This window comes from Hyperolius riggenbachi, chromosome 11, assembly GCF_040937935.1.
Source record: "Hyperolius riggenbachi isolate aHypRig1 chromosome 11, aHypRig1.pri, whole genome shotgun sequence".
NCBI classification, from domain to species: Eukaryota; Metazoa; Chordata; class Amphibia; order Anura; family Hyperoliidae; genus Hyperolius; species Hyperolius riggenbachi.
Genome location: NC_090656.1, coordinates 19,226,889 through 19,242,285, shown reverse-complemented (window position 1 = coordinate 19,242,285; position 15,397 = coordinate 19,226,889). Strand labels below are relative to the sequence as shown.

Here is a 15,397-nt window from a genome sequence, read left to right as displayed (position 1 = left end):
TCCCATTAGCTTGATCACATCACAGCGGTGTCCATATTTTCCCCTGGGGCCTCCCATTACCCTGATGAGGTTAGTGTTGCAGTAGGAAATATATCTGCCCAGAACTTCGAGGCATAGGAACTCCTTTTTCCCCTCTGCTGTCATCCTCTTGAACTCCCTTCATGCCCTCCCACCTCCAGGTAACACCCTTATCACTTTTTCTCCCTTCTAAGGTTGCTGCTGTCGACAGACTCTCTAGTGTAACACTGCTCAAAATGGTATTCTGACGTCTTCCTGTTCTTTGTGCTTGTGGTATCGCCTTTATTTCTTATTTCTTCTCTGAGCACTGTTTGTGCCAAACCCAATTCTGGGCACAGCCCAGGCATCCTAGGTGATTAACATATTCTGATCAACTTCAGAGCCTAAAAGAGACCTTTAACTGGCATAGAAAGCAGTGTGACCAATGTATACAGCATGTCCAGAAGTGTTTAATTATAGAACATGTTTGGAACTACAAATTATAGTAAAAGTGTGTCTTGTAAATAGATTTTATTACGACATATATCTGCTGAAGACTTGCTGTGAGTTCTGCTATTCCTGTTCCAGGAGACATTGCTTACAATAAGTGCCATCACTTGCTGGTGGTCCTCTTGTCCTTCGCCCTTGTCACATCCCACGGGCCGTGTGAGTGTGCAGCACACAGTCGCTCCTCTATTGGGACGCAGCTCTAGTAATGACTCTTTGTAAAGTCAGCCTTCGTTAGAGGAGAACGTCTTTCCTCCACCACCAGGGGAGACGGCATGCTGTAGCCTCGGGCGCTGTGTGTGTTTGTTGGGAAGTCACACCGGCACGTTCACATACGCTCTCTCTCCTCCCCGCTCAGTTTCTCTGTGTTTGGCTAGATAAAGAAGCGGCAGCGGTACTCTGACTTCGTTTCCTGATGAAGAATCCCTGACGTGGGCCCAGGTTACAAAAGCGGAGCATGACAGGGAAGCTTTATAATCCAACGAGCAAGAGGCCCCCTGCAGGAGAAAATGATTAAAAGATAGAATTACAGACTTCCAAAATATTCACTAAAACCTTGCTTCTCTACGCTTAAAGGGGTACCAGAAAACCAGGGCTGTGGAGTCGGCTCCAACTCCAACTCCTCTTTTTATGAAACCACCGACTCCAACTCCAGGTACCCAAAATGGCTCCGACTCCTCGACTCCGACTCTTTAGTCTAATACTTACCAGGGCTGTGGATTTGGTACAAAAATCATCCGACTCCTCTATTTATGAAACCACGATTCCAACTCCAGGTACCCAAAATGGCTCCGACTCCTCGACTCCCGACTCCTTAGTCTAATACTTACGAAGGCTGTGGATTTGGTACACAAATCATCCGACTCCGACTTCTCAGTTTGACACCTCCGACTCCAGGTACCCAAAATGGCTTAGACTCTGACTCCTTAGTCTAATACTTACCAGGGCTGTGGATTTGGTGCAAAAAAAAAAAAAATCGTACGACTCCCGACTCGTACTCGTCAGTTTATGAAACCAGCAACTCCAGTTACCCAAAATTGCTCCAACTTTACAGCCCTGGTGTTCTCCCCAGGCTCTTTTAGCCGTGTGTTCCACTGGGCTAAATTCGACGAGCGCCTCCTCATCCTCCTCCAATACCAGTGATCTGCAAACTCGGCTCTCCAGCTGTTAAAGGGAAGGTCCAAGCAAAACAAAAAAATGAGTTTTACTTACCTGGGGCTTCTCCCAGCCCCATGCAGCCATCCTGTGCCCTCGTAGTCACTCACTGCTGCTCCAGTCCCCCGCTGGCAGCTTGCCGACCTCGGCGGGCCGCATTGCGTACATTTTTACGCATTCCCGCTAGTGCAGGAACATTAACACATACATGTTTACGCGTTAGTGGTTCAATGCGTAAAAATGTACGCATGGTGTTCCTGCACTAGCGGATATGCGTAAAGATGTACGCAATGCGACCCGCTGACCTCCGAGGTCGGCAAGCTGCCAGCGGGGGACTGGAGCAGCAGTGAGTGACTACGAGGGCACAGGATGGCTGCATGGGGCTGGTAGAAGCCCCAGGTAAGTGAAACTCATTTTTTATTTTGCTTGGACCTTCCCTTTAAGGACCTTCAAGTCCCACAATACATTTGCCTTTATGAATCATGACTGTGTCTGTCAGACTCCTGCAATGCATTGTGAGACTTGTAGTTCCTTAACAGCTGGAGAGCCAAGTTTGCCGATCACTGTTCTACACTGTAAGCAGAGATGCACCGACCAGCATTCCCACCGTCGTGCACCTCCCGGCAACTTTTTCATGCCACCCGGCTGGAAAAAAATTCTGTGGAGAACTCTGTGTAAGAACTTTATTTCATCATTAGAAATGGCTCTCCCAGCCCCTCTGTTAAACCGCCCTTTTTTTTTTTTTGTCTGTATTTTATTTAATGTGATGAAGTTATTAATCTGTTCCGTCTCGCTGTTTACATTTGACTTCTTTCGATTACCTAAAGCAAATGTATGATTTACCGCTTGTCTTTCCGATTTAATCTCTGTGGGCCTGAAATACTCTCTCACCTAACCCGCCATTCTCTTAATTGAAATCGAGGAGTGGTACATAATAGCTTTTACATTTAGTCAGCATTGCTGCTGCTTTAAGCTCTAACTGGAAGGATTTTACTTGCACTGAAAGCTTCGCTAATCCATAAAACGCGGCGTTCACGTTTTCTGCGGCTGTCCAACAATTACGGTACTTCAGGCGGATTTTTGCTTATTTATGGCTATTAGCACATTATGGCCTATTCTGCCATTGTACGGTGCGGTGATTGCTGAAGTAATAGCTTTGAAGAGGACTTGAAATGATGGTGCTAAGAGAATTCCACAAAGCATCCCTCTGTCCTCTATGGGGGCGGGGTGTTAAAGGGAGGCATATGGTGGAATTAGGAGCAATTATTGGATGAGATTACTGGACTGCGGAGTCTTCAGTCTTGTTGTATGACTTGGTTCAGGACTGTCGTGGAGCCAATGCAACTCAACTCTGAAAGTCTGCTTAAAGCACCTACCCCTTTAAATTTTTCAAAAGCATGTACCTTTGGCGCAATATGTAATTTTTGGTGGGGGCCTTGGCTCATGATTTTTTTTTTTTTTTAATTCCAGTTTCCTTAGGGTTAGCAGATAGGAGAGAGAAGGTTATGAATAGATGTCAGTATGGATGGTTAGGTTATAAGGTGGAAGAAGGTCAGGAGTAGGTGTGAGTGTAGAAAGTTAGGTGATAGCGTGTGAGAAGCTTAGGAGTAGACTTCAGAATGGAGAGTTAAGATATGGGGGGGATAGACGTTTCGGAGTAGGTTTCGGTTTAGAGAGCTTGGTAATTTGGTGGAAGAAGGTTAGGAGTAGGTATCCGTATGGAGGATTAGGTGATCGGTTAGGAATAGGTGTCAGTATGGATGGTTAGGTGATAACATAAGAGAAGATAAGGGGTAGGAGTCCATATGGAGAATTAGATGATGAGGTGGGAGAAGGATAGGAGGAGCTACCAGTATGGAGAGTTCGATGATAGGTTTGGAGAAGGTTAGGAGCAGGTTATGGGGTAGGAGAAGGTTTGGGGTAGGTGTCAGTATGGAGAGTTAGCTGATAAGGAGTGGGAGGAGTGTAGGAGTAGGTGTCCATATGGAAGGTTAGGTGCTAGGTTAGGATAAGCAGTCAGTACAGATGGTTTGATGATAGTGTAGGAGAAGGTTAGGGGTAGGTGTCCATATGGAGAGTTAGATGATGAGGTGGGAGAGAAAGACAGAAGTAGCTATCAGTATGGAGAGTTTGATGATAGGGTTGGAGAAGGTCAGGGGCAGGTGTCAGTATGGATGATTCGGTGACAGGGTAGGACAAGGTTTGGAGTAAGTGTCAGTATTGAGAGTTCGGTGATAAGATGGGAGAGGGTTATGAGTAGGTTTCAGTATAGATGGTTAGGTGATGGGGTGAAAGTTGTTAGGACTAAATGTCAGTATGGTTAGTTAGGTGATAGGCTAGGAGAAGGTCAGGCTTAAGTGTCAGTAAAGAGAGTTTGGTGAAATGGTGGAAAACGTTTTTGTGGAGGTGTCGGTAAGGAGTTTTAGGTGATGGGGTGGGAGAAGGTTAGGAGTAGGCTTCAGTATGGAGAGTTATGTGAAAAGGTGTGAATAGTTTAGGTGTATATGTCAGTATAGATGGTTAGGTAGATAGAGTAGGACAAGGTCAGGAGTAGGTGACAGTATGGAGTTTTAGGTGAAGGGTTTGGAGAAGGTTAGGAGTAGATGTCTGTATTGACCATTAGGTAATTAAGTAGGTATCTGTATGGGAGGCCGGATGCAGAGAGTTTAGAAGTAGTTGTCCGTATTGATAGCTAGGCGGTGAAGTAGGTGTCTGTGTGAGCGGGTGGGTGGAGAAAGGTTAGGAGAAGGTGTCAGTATAGAGTGTTAGGTGATACGGCGGGAGAAAATTTGTAGCAGGTGCCAGTATGGAGATTTAGGTAATTGTGTTGGTGAAGGTTAAGCGTTTCTCTCCAAGCTTTCTCCTAGGTTATGTTTTCCCATCTTATCAATAAAATGCCCTTTAGGGCCTTTTTCCACTAGCCTGCGATTTGCGATTTGCTTCTGATCGCAAATCGCAAGGTACATTAAACTAATGGAAACTGCAGCAGCAATTTCCATTAGTGCGATCCGATTGCGATGCGATTTTGGTCAAAGCGCAATCGTCGTCCAGCCGCGTTTTGTATGCGATTGAGCTGCACTATAATGAGTATAGTAGCTCAATCGCAATCGCATGGTGGAAATTGAATCGCGATCGCAATCGCGATTGCATTTCATAGTGGAAAAGAGCCCTTAAGCCTTCAGCAAGCCAGAAAATAATCAGAATTAATTTGACAGGACCTGTTCACTAACTTTTAGGTACTTTTTCAGTTGCAGAATGCTGAAAAATTAATTTTAAGCAGATGATGAAACTTATCTCCTAGGAGAAAAAGTGAATTGTGTAAGGGCCAATGGCCATATGCAATTAACGTTTTCTCCTTGGTTATCTCCTAGGAGATAATTTTAATCTTCTCTTTGTAAAGCGCTTTTCTAGGCGCTTTTGTAGAGAAATTTGATTTGTCACTTTCTGAAGCAAGTCAGGAAGTGAACTCTTTGACCCGGAAAAGAATAAATATAATGTATTTATTCTTAAAAGCACTGGGGAAATCGCTATACAAAGCACTTTTTCAAGCGTTTTGCGATTTCCCTATACTTTCCATTAAGGCAAATCGCCCCAAAAACGTTGCAGGCAGCGCTTTGCTGAGCGGATCGGAATCGAACCGCTCAGATGTGAACTCTCTCATAGGGAATCATTGCACAAGGGCTTTTAGGGCGTTTTTGAAAATTGCTGGCGCTTAAAAAAAAGGCAACAATGCCCTAGGTGTGAACAAGCCCTTAAAGTGGACCCAAATTAAAAAAAAAAGATTTCAGAAATAAAATCTATTTTCTAAGGTATAATAATAATTAGCAGCCTTTTTCAGCTGCATGATGACAAATATAAAATATGTTACATTTATTGGAGGAACCCCTCCCTTCCTTTCATACTGCTGGGACAGAACCCGGCAGACTGGTGGAGGAGATAAAAAAACAAAAACAAAACACCGCAAAAACTCTGTATACAGAGGCGCCAGCGTAGAGTAAAACCATTTAAAAGCAGAGGGGGGGTTAAGGTGGACTCACCTCCCTCTTACAAAAAAAGAAAACTCACTTGAGTCTCGATAAAACATAATTGACAGATCATTTATTCAACTCCACAAATGCAACGCGTTTCGCGGGCGTGACCTCGCTTCTTCAGGCAAAAATGGGAGCACAACTGGAATAAAAACAAAATATACACAAAATAACTACCCACAGAATTGCAACAATTGGAGCAGCAGATAATTGGTAGAGAACACATAAAATAATTGCTACATAAAGCATTGCTACAAAAAAACATTTTCCGCCCACATAAACACAGGGCCATGCAAACAAGCTCAGATGTCAGAAATCACATAGCTAAGGCTTAATGCTCACAGATTGGAGGGTTCATATTGTATGTCTCAAAGTGAAACAGTTACATGGTAGAGCTGGGTATAGGCCATGGTCTATTCCCAATCCCAGACAACATATAGAGCTTAATATGGACACAAAAAGGATTAATATAAACTGCAAGCATAAAGTAGAAGTTAACTTACCTCAGTGGGTCAAGCAATAGGTTTGAGCGCCTCTGTGTCAGTATGAAGTGAGGCTTGCTTTAAATAGGAAGAGAGGTTAAACTGACAGGACTGAAGTCAAATCAGGAAGTGTTTGATAACAGGAAGTATTTAGTAACAGGAGGTGTGACTAACTTTGCACAGGAAGTGAGTCTTTCCAGTGGGATAGTTACGGAATTCCCAGCAGTGGCTGGGATATGGGAAAAACAGCAGTGGCTGGATAGTGAAATGGTCAAGGGCTCTGCCTCTGACACCGGCGACCCAGGTTCAAAACCCGGCTCTTCCAGTTCAGCAAGAGCCGGTAGTATGGGTTTTTTAGACAATTCATGTAACTTCTAGCAATGGATGTTCGTATAAAGATGTCTCTGGGTGTGCACATGTATACATATGGATTCAGGTGTAAAAATGATAAAATATAACAGAAACACAGGCTGCTACTGATGATGTCACAGGGGAAGTGATCTCAGCTTGTGTGAGATTTCACATAGACGACGCCCCTGTGAGGGAGGGTAGCTGATGACAAACACACCCATGATCTAAAACCTCCTACTAATCTCGGACGTAATGGCTGCCACCTGTATAACCCTAGTTATGGAAAGAGAAGGGTGAAAAGCATGCACTGAAATGCTCATAGGTTTGAAGGAGTGTTTATTTATCTTTGTATGTGTCAGTGGTGCAACTAAATCTTTTGAATTAAAAAGGTTTGGTTTGTGTCCACTTTAAGCAAAGTATTGATAGGATAGTCAGTCCCTCATCTTAAAGGGAACCTTAAAGAGAACCCGAGGTGGGTTTGAAGAATATTATCTGCATACAGAGGCTGGATCTGCCTATACAGTACAGCCTCTGTTGCTACCCCAAACCCCCCTAAGGTCCCCCTGCACTCTGCAATCCCTCATAAATCACAGCCACGCTGCTGACAAAGAGCTTGTCAGAGCTGGCTGTGTTTATCTCTATAGTGTCAGTCTGCTGTTCTCCCCGCCTCCTGCAGAACTCCAGTCCCCGCCTGCATCCCTTCCCTCCCTACTGATTGGAGGGAAGGGACGGGGGCAGGGACCGGAGCTATGCAGGAGGCGGAGGAGCAGCTGAGACTGACACTACAGATGTAAACACAGCCTCACAGCATGGCTGTGATTTATGAGGGATTGCAGAGTGCAGGGGGACCTTAGGGGGGTTTGGGATAGCAACAGAGGCTGAGCTGTATAGGCAGATCCAGCCTCTGTATGCAGATAACATTCTTTAAACACACCTCGGGTTCTCTTTAACTGAACGGGGGGGTAAAGAGTTTCACTTACCTGGGGCTATTACCAGCCCCCTGCAGCAGTCCTGTGCCCTCAGAGCCGCTCTGGAATCCTCCGGTCCCCCGCTGTCACTTAGTTTTGTTTTTGACGACTCACCGGTCGTGCGGCCGCCATGCGTATTATTGGACGCATTCCCTACTGCAATTAGCGCTGTTGCGGACCGTAACACGTACAAAAATATGCGTTGCCGCATATCTACGCGGGCGGAGACCGGAGGATTCCAGAGCGGCTCCGAGGGCACAGGACTGCTGCAGGGGGCTGGTTATAGCCCCAGGTAAGTGAAACTCTTTAGTTAAAGTGACTCAGAGCTCATAAAAAAAGAGTACAACTTTTTTTTTTTTTTTTGGGTGAGCTCGGAGTCCCTTTAAGTGAAACTCTTCAGTTAAGGTTCCCTTTAAGACGAGGGACTGACTATCCTATCAATACTTTGCTTAAAGTGGACACAAACCAAACCTTTTTAATTCAAAATAAGTGAAACTCTTTACCCCCTGTTCAGTTAAGGTTCCCTTTAAGCCCCAATGTTGGTATTAGGTGATAGGCAATATCAATATCTCTATCTTACTATCTTTCTCTTCAATTTTCCTATTGTAAGCATTTTTTATTGTGTCGCTATTGGTATATTGGTGCATTATTTGATATATTAATAGCAAAAAAATGTGTTTCGTCCCTTAGGCTGGAAAAGTATCAGGCCAAAAATGTGAACTTGAACCTGAACTTTGTTTGTGCCATAAGGTTTATAGTTTTCCTTTTGGTTATGTGGTTATTATTTGTGTTCTCAGGGTTGTTATGATACCCCATTTTTATATATTTCTTTAGCCTCTGTGTTATAGTTACAATAACAAGTGCTGACAGTAGTGCCCTATTCCTCCCTGACTGCCTGTCAGGAAATGCAACACGAGTTTATATGGAATGAATTCTCTCCTTATCATTTGTAACTCAACTGAGACCATCTTAGAATTCATGTCCTACATGGCTGTCACATTGTCCACGAGGCCTGCAAGATCAGCGATAAAACGCCGGTTTATGCGGGATACCCCCAGGAATATCAAACAGAGGTTCGCTTCTCCGGTCCCGTTTTCTGCAGGCTTTGTTACGTTTTGTGGATTGTTTGTGATCTAAACACTTGTACAGCTGCCACATAATGTAAATCATGGTAACCTGTCTACAAGAGCAGAAACTCGTGGTGTCACCCCTCTATTACCCAGTGATCCTCCAACCTCACCAGGCGAAACAAAACCAATAATACATTATGAGGTAATGTTACTTGTTACTGACATCTGTTGAGAATGGTGTTTGGAAGGGGTTATACTGGACCCATTTGCTATAGTGGGAGAGGAGTTAAGCCCCGTACTCATAGCCAGACAGGTCCTCTTGATGACGGTCAACAAGCCACGCTTCTTCCTGCCGGTGGGTATGCATGACGTCACGCGGCGCTACACGTCGAGGGCGAACGAGACGTCAAGCGATCGCGGTACTTTGCGTGAGAGTCGTCGGGGATCTTAGCGATACGATCCGCCGTGACAGTCAAATTTGATGGAAAAAACATAAACCGATTGAATCAGATAAAAATCGGTGCGACCAAAAGCATGCTCGATCGACGATGTGACTATTTCCAGGACGAATGTAGTCACATGTATTGATTGGACATGACGGAAAATCTCTGGCCACCATGCTCGATCAGGTGTGCGGCGGTAATGGTGTGCAATAATCAACCCAGGCCGCATACCCCTAAATGTAGATGAACACTTACCCCCCCCCTTCCCATTAATACTTTACCTGTCCAGTGTCCACCACTGTGTCCACGCTCCTCTTCTGGATTTGTACCCCACATGGTTGTCAGACCCTCTTGCAGTACAGCAGCAACCATGTGGGGCACAACCGCAGAGGGCGAGTGAGGACAGCAGACAGGTAAAGTATTAACCTCCCTGGCGGTATGATTATTTCCGGATTTTAGGGTGTTTTCTGAGCGTTTCAGACCCTAAAATCAGGAAACAATCATGCTGCCCGAATGCCAGCAGCAGCCCCAGCACTCACTCACCTCCCTGGGCTCCAGTGCTGCAATTTTACCTCTGTCCTCCGGGTGGCGATGTAGCTCTTTGGTGAGATGAATGACGGCGATCTCACTAGAGTGATTCAGAGCCTCTGAGGACAGAGAGAACGGCTACCGATGTCTGGATCCCCCGGGAGGTAACAGCTCCTGCTGCGCGCTATAGTCTGCATAGAGCTCCCGGCGGCTAGCCCTAGCGTAGCTACGAGGTTACTGGCAGGGAGGTTAGTACAGGGGCGGCACATCTACATTTGGGGAGACGCGGACGGATTTTATTTTGATATTGATCGGAATCGGTCTGTGGTTTATGGCAGCCAACAGAACCTTTTCTGTTAAAAACAATAATGGTGCACAAGCCAGCCTGGGGCCCCAGGAACTCTCACTGCCCGGGGCCCCAGAACCAGCATGCAACACCATATGTGAGCGCAGCCAAGCCCTGGATCTGCCACACCCAGGAGCTTGTCCCCAACTGCTCTAAGACTTACCAAACACACAGGAGATACTCACTTCCCAGACAGTTCTCTGCTGCTTATATAAAGCCTGCAGGCTGCTTGTAAGCCAATCAAGAAGTGCACATACACATGACACCTAGTCTGCAGTGATTAATTCAAACAGAAGCTGAGCTACTCAGCTAGTAATTGGAGAGGGTTTCAGTTGCATGTAGACAATGGCTATATGGCCAGCAGGGGGCACCAGCGTGCAGGATATACCCTCTCATCTGCCCCCCTCCTAACTAAACTGCATGGGAATCTACAATAAAATTAAAAACAATAATGGTGCACAAGCCAGCCTGGGGCCCCAGGAACTCTCACTGCCCGGGGCCCCAGAACCAGCATGCAACACCATATGTGAGCGCAGCCAAGCCCTGGATCTGCCACACCCAGGAGCTTGTCCCCAACTGCTCTAAGACTTACCAAGCACACAGGAGATACTCACTTCCCAAACAGTTCTCTGCTGCTTATATAAAGCCTGCAGGCTGCTTGTAAGCCAATCAAGAAGTGCACATACACATGACACCTAGTCTGCAGTGATTAGATCCTTTTCTGATCAAATTCAGAGAGACATCGCTCTATTGCCGACCGGCCGCCAAAATCTCTAGATAAATGGGTACCTTTTAACTTTGTGAATATACATGGGGCTTATTCACAAACGACCGCTGCTTCAGCAGCAATCGTTAAAGGATACCTGAGGTGACATGAGATAGACATGGGTATGTACAGTGCCTAGCACACTAATAACTATGCTGTGTTCCTTTTTTTCTTTCTCTGCAAGAGTTAAATATCAGGTATGTAGTCTCTGACTCTGATTACTGTTAAGTAATTACAGCCATAAAACACTTTCCTAGCAGAAAATGGCTTCTGAAAGCAGGAAAGAGATAAAAAGGGTCAATAGTTCCTACATTTTAGCACTGCCATACTTTAATGAATGTGTCATTGAGCAAAAATAATAAAACAGTTAAAACTTAAAAATATTTAAACATTAATAAAACTGTGGACTATCTTAAAAAGCCATTTTAGAAGAAGGAAGATGGATACAATTGTTTATTTCATTAGTTTATTTTCGCCTCAGGTGTCCTCTAATAAACAGATAGCGGCCGCTATGCATGCTATGATCACTCCTTGCAGTGTAGCGTGCCTTACTTGCGTGCAGTGCTTCCATAACAACGTGCAAGCCTTTAAATACCGGTCGCTGCTGTGAAGTATCGCGATCATGATACATCAGTAGCGCGCCCGCTACTATGTAAATTAACACAGTCAACATAGCAACGCGCGTAACTAAATTAGGCACGCTATGCTGCACGCTCCGTAGCGTAGCTTGCATAGCGGCTGCTAGGTAATTGTTTTTTAAAGTGAACCTCCGGACTAAAAATCTACTCGGCAGCACTGAAAAGGCTTTGTGTTTCTTTAACAGTTTCACAGCATCAGAACTTTGTTTTTCTTACCAAAGCATCATTTTTAGCTGCATTTTTAGCTAAGCTCCACCCATCAAAGAACAAAAGCCCAGGCTTTTTTCCCCTGATGCTGTGCAGAGCATTATGGGATTTCCTATGTTGTTATTCAAGTTGCCTAGCAACTGGGAGAGGTGCTCAGGACAGTTGGAACTGTGTCTCATGCTCCCTGTCACCTCCTTTCAACCAAAAAGATGGCTGCCATCATGAAATCAAACATTTGCCTGTTGTTTTAAAACAGGGTGGGTAAGAGATTATATTACCTATCTATTTTAATTAACATAACTAATGTAAATTAATGACAGTATGTTTGTTTAGGCTGAAGTTCCTCTTTAAGAAGCGTTGCTGAAACAGCGCTAGTTTGTGAATCAAGCCCAATGAATGGATTATTCAGGTAGCGCCTCATATTACAGAGAAGAGGTACAACTCTGCGATCAAGATTGTATCACTAATGGGCACCCTGAAAATATGGACCATTTTGGGGTCCCCCCCAAATTCATTTGTATGCAGTTTTTGCTATTGCTTGCTTGTTGGACTGTCACACAGAGGGGTCGATGAACACTTTTATACGCAGTCACCTTGTGCGTTATTACTGTGTTGAAATCTGCCTGGCTCGAAACGGCCGCCTCTATTTTTGGCTCGTTTTCGGTAAAATGGAGCATATATCATTGCGGTGACCCCATTGTATTATTCCGGCACCTTGCCGCGGCTCGGCCTGTAATGAGATCAGTGCTTTCGCGCTCGTGGTGGAATGAGTACGTTTAACACAAAGTGACGCCTGCATAATGTGGGGTGACGGGTGAGGTATCGGAGACGGATCTGTAGGTTGTTTAAGATGCGGAGCAGGATCTCCGTCTCCCTCCGCGCTAAACTGCTCCTAACTAGGTATCTGGTCCCTACATCAGTATGACTGGAATGCAACCGACGTGTTACATCCCACCTAATGGGAATCTCTGCGGCGTGACAGTGAGCATTCGCCATCCCAGCTTTCCTGTCTGCCGGGGGAGCCGAAACACCCTCAAGATGGCTGAGATCCTTGGCTGACATCCCCCTCAATTATCATTTTAAAAACAGTGGGCCAGATTTATCAAAGCATTACCGGCGTTTTTTCTTCTAAAACTGTACTAACCAGCAGAGGAACTGTTCTGCATGATAGTAAGAAACTTCCCAAATCCTGCATAATATCGTCAGTTTAGCGTGGATTTCTAGAGCTGCACTACAGTTAAGAAAAGTGCAAATCCATCCCTAAACTGCTGCTGATTAAGAAAGTGCTCAATAGCAGTTCTACAGATGGAGGCTAGACATGATTTGTAAAGGGCTCCTCCCCCCTGCTAAATTCTTCCTCAGAGCCTGCTGACAGCAGATGTAATGGTTACCTCAGCAACAGCAATTTTCCTCACACATTGCACTTTCTAACTCCTCCTATTCCTAACAGTTTAAGAAGGAATCTGTACTATTTAGTGATTTCTTAGGATGTCTGAGACAGTTCTGCACAGATTTCTAAAAACCTACTAATATTTTGTCTCGGACACTCTTGATAAATGTCCCCCAAAGTGTCGCAAATACACAAAACTTGTAAAACTAGTTAAAGACATCCGAGGTGAAATTAAACTGATGAGAAAACCAATTTTATCTGTCCTCCTTCTCCTAAAAATGACTTTTTAGATAATCCACAGTTTTATATTTAAATCTAGTTTTTAAGTTTTTACTGTTTCATTGTCTCTGCTCAATGACACAATCATTGAACTATGCCAGAGCTCAAATCTGTGAATTATTGATCCTTTTTATCTCTTTCCTGCTCTCAGAAGCCATTTACTGACAGGAAAGTGTTTTATGGCTGTAATTACTTATCAGTGAGGGTTATGCTATAGTCTGACCCGGTCCCGACCCAGACAGAAACTGTCACGTACATACCTGTTTAACAGGCAGAGAAAGTAAAAAAGAAACAAGAGCATGGTTATTTGTATGCTTGGTACTGTACATACACATGTCTATCTCATTATGTCGCATGTCACCTCAGTTGTCCTTTAAAAAAAGCCACTATTTATCACCCAAGTATTTTATTTGTAGTGGGATCGTGATTTCAGAGCGCATCATAAATATCTCCAAGACAGCATTTAGATGTAAAATATTTAACATTGAGGCCCCTGTTAGTTACCCAGTTGTACTGCTGGAAGACGCAACTGCAATGCAAGTAAATGGGCGCATTCACACTTATGCGGTCTCAATGCACTGATTGTATACAATTCGCCCAATCCGTTACTACAAGCACTGCACTTAACACATGGTGCTTGGGGTAATGGAAGGCTTTAGGTGACACAGGTAGTGTAAATGACGAAGCGCGTTGCTTCATGGTGTGCATGCGCGGACCGCCAGGAATCCCAGCAACGTACTTTCTGCCCAGCAGGGAATGTGCACAAGCCTCTAAGGACCAGTGTGGTTGGAAATGTGTTACCTGTCCTATTTGGTTGTAACGTTCAATACAGATGGTGTTTCAGTCAGACTAGTTGTTGAGCCACCCAGCTCCTGTTCCATACTCTTGCTCTATGCACTTCATCCTTGGTCTAGCACTTCCTGTTTCCCATACTCTTGCTCTGTGCACCCTCAGCCTTGGTCTAGCACTTCCTGTTTCCCATACTCTTGCTCTATGCACCATCAGCCTTGGTCTAGCACTTCCTGTTTCCCATACTCTTGCTCTATGCACTTCATCCTTGGTCTAGCACTTCCTGTTTCCCATACTCTTGCTCTGTGCACCCTCAGCCTTGGTCTAGCACTTCCTGTTTCCCATACTCTTGCTCTGTGCACCCTCAGCCTTGGTCTAGCACTTCCTGTTTCCCATACTCTTGCTCTATGCACCATCAGCCTTGGTCTAGCACTTCCTGTTTCCCATACTCTTGCTCTATGCACTTCATCCTTGGTCTAGCACTTCCTGTTTCCCATACTCTTGCTCTGTGCACCCTCAGCCTTGGTCTAGCACTTCCTGTTTCCCATACTCTTGCTCTGTGCACCCTCAGCCTTGGTCTAGCACTTCCTGTTTCCCATACTCTTGCTCTATGCACCATCAGCCTTGGTCTAGCACTTCCTGTTTCCCATACTCTTGCTCTATGCACTTCATCCTTGGTCTAGCACTTCCTGTTTCCCATACTCTTGCTCTGTGCACCCTCAGCCTTGGTCTAGCACTTCCTGTTTCCCATACTCTTGCTCTGTGCACCCTCAGCCTTGGTCTAGCACTTCCTGTTTCCCATACTCTTGCTCTATGCACCATCAGCCTTGGTCTAGCACTTCCTGTTTCCCATACTCTTGCTCTATGCACCATCAGCCTTGGTCTAGCACTTCCTGTTTCCCATACACTTGCTCTATGCACCATCAGCTTTGGCCTTCCTGTTTAATGTGACAGGAGGCTGAGTGGGGTTTTTCTAGAATATCGGTCTGTTCTTAGCGGTGTGAAGTGTATCCGCTGGATTCTTGCCATCTTTTTTTCATACTATTGTTGAGAATTACTTCAGACAGTTTGCTTGACACAAGGATATTTGCTGATGCGAAGCTTCATAATAAGTGAATTGATTATTGTGACTAATGACGCCGGTATATCACGCTGTCAGTCTGCACACTGCGTGCCTGACATGCTTGAAATTTTGCTGCCGGTTACAGACATGAATGAATAAATAATTGTTTACTTGCATTTATAAACACTGTGTCCCCGGTGAGCGCTCCGTGACTGCGCCAGTAATGCGCAATGCAGCGAATGCTTGATTTTACCTCCAGCGACCTGCTGGGTCAAAAGAGCAGCCAAAGTCCTTCTCTGGTTATAACAGTAGTTCCTCTCAGCCTCCACTCCCATGCCTCCTTCTTTTCTAACGTCCATTTCTCTCCTAGGTTACTTAGTGCAGTGTTAG

At 45.0% G+C, this 15,397-nt stretch overlaps 1 protein-coding gene and 1 long non-coding RNA gene across 5 annotated transcripts in view; one reads left to right on the top strand and one right to left on the bottom strand.

Annotated features, from left to right (window-relative positions):
• The window catches only part of PHKB (phosphorylase kinase regulatory subunit beta), a 421,697-nt gene that overhangs the window by 112,804 nt on the left and 293,496 nt on the right, over nt 1-15,397 (top strand). The gene's annotated exons all lie outside the window — the stretch shown is intronic.
• LOC137538466 (uncharacterized) lies at nt 523-14,045 on the bottom strand. Of its 2 annotated transcripts, none has more exons than XR_011024800.1 (3): nt 13,957-14,045; nt 5,725-5,829; nt 523-1,001 (listed from the first exon to the last, which is right to left on the bottom strand). It is a non-coding gene; the product is annotated as an uncharacterized lncRNA (long non-coding RNA). The 2 variants fall into 2 exon arrangements; XR_011024801.1 differs by lacking the exon at nt 13,957-14,045 and adding an exon at nt 6,191-6,260.